Source organism: Macrotis lagotis, chromosome X, assembly GCF_037893015.1.
Source record: "Macrotis lagotis isolate mMagLag1 chromosome X, bilby.v1.9.chrom.fasta, whole genome shotgun sequence".
NCBI classification, from domain to species: domain Eukaryota; kingdom Metazoa; phylum Chordata; class Mammalia; order Peramelemorphia; family Peramelidae; genus Macrotis; species Macrotis lagotis.
In genome coordinates, this window is record NC_133666.1 from 101,387,106 (window position 1) to 101,388,777 (window position 1,672).

The 1,672-nt window shown below is 50.7% G+C and overlaps 1 pseudogene; it reads left to right on the forward strand.

The window, feature by feature from the left end:
* Window positions 1–247: 247 nt before the first annotated feature.
* On the forward strand, window positions 248–509 carry LOC141503335 (splicing factor 3B subunit 5-like; annotated as a pseudogene).
* Window positions 510–1,672: the final 1,163 nt, after the last annotated feature.

A 1,672-nucleotide genomic window follows, 5' to 3' on the forward strand; every position in this document is an offset into this window, starting at 1 on the left:
AGAAGGAAGAGATGGAGAACATCACTAAAAACAAACTAGATGATTTTGATTATATTAAAAAGCTTTTGCACAGACAAAACCACTGCAACCAAGATCAAAAGAAATGTAGTAAACTGGGAAACAATCTTTAGAACTAATGTCTCTGACAAAGGACTCAGAGAAATGAATCAGATTTTTAAAAAAGCCATTAGGTTTTTCGGGGACCAAGCTCTGCCGGGAAACGGCGCCTGTGCGTATCCCTGGCGCCATGAGAGACCGCTATACCATCCACCGCCAGCTGGAGCACCTGCAGTCCAAGTACATCGGACCGGCCATGCGGACACCACCAAGTGGGAGTGACTGGTGAACCAGCACCGCGACTGGTACTGCTCCTGCATGGGCCATTTCCACCTGCTCAACTACTTCGACATCGCGGAGAACGAGAGCAAGGCGCACGTACCCTTCAACCTGATGGAGAAGATGCTGCAGCCGTGGTGGGGCCCCCGGGCGACAAGCCCGAGGAGAACTGAGCCTCCCGGCGCCTCCCGCCGCCGCCGGGCCGGGCCGAGCCCCCGGGAAGGTGGCCGCCCGCTCTGACTCCCTGCCCCCCGAGGACCCAGCCCCACCGGTCTGCTGCAGCCGCCCTGAGCCAGGCCCGCGCTGCACCCCGGCCCGGCAGGATTCCGGCCAAGAAGAGCCCGAGACTGGGGCTGCGCGGGGAGACGGACTTGGAGCTTCGTGTTGGGGGTTTGTTTGTTCTTTACTTCCTCCCCATAAAGTCAGCCATCTTCTGTGCAATCCGGAGTGTGAGTGTGTGTGGTGGGGGTGAGGGAGCAGACTGGGGAACGGAGGGCATCCACAGAGGCTTGTACCTCCCAAAGCTGAAGAAAAGCTCGAAAAAGATCCCTTCCTCCGCCCCTCCTCCAGAATGATCTCTTTGTTACCTTGGCGCACCGCGTAGACCGACCCGCGCTGGACTCTATCCCATTTCGTCTCGCCATGGGAAGATCCCCGAGATCACCGCTCCTCAGCCTGGCCTTGGATCCGGGGTCTGGGACCACCAGTGCCCACACGACTGCCCTGGATCGGGGAGAAGGAACTGAGAAAACAAAACGTGCAAGAATTTTGTGTGGTTCTCTCTGCTCCCCCAACCCCACACTAACGTTTAACCCATTGTACAGTCTTAGCAGAGCAACTGTAATGAATGGAGGGGAGGAGAACTCTAAAGACACAAAGACCCCAAGAAGCTAAAGGACACAGAACTTAAAGAAACTGGCACTCTCATAATTCAATTTGTTTGTTTAATATGAGGCCCTTGAACTTGTCTTGGATTGAATTTTTCTATCTGTATTTCAATATAATTGATTTCCTTTGTAAAAAAATTTTTTAAATGAAAAAAAATTAAAAATGTCATTCCCCCAATTGACAAATGGTCAAAGGATATGCAAAGGCAATTTACCGATGAGGAGATCAAAGCAATCCATAGCCATATGAAAAATTGCTGTAAATCATTACTTTATTAGAGAAATGCAAATTAAAACTTCTCTGGGGTACCACCTCATACCTTTCAGACTGGCCAATATGACCAGAAAGGAAAATGATTATTGTTGGAAGGGTTGTGGGAAATCTGGGACACCATTACATTGTTGGTGGTGCTGTGAACTCATCCAGCCTTTCTGGAGAGAAATTTGGA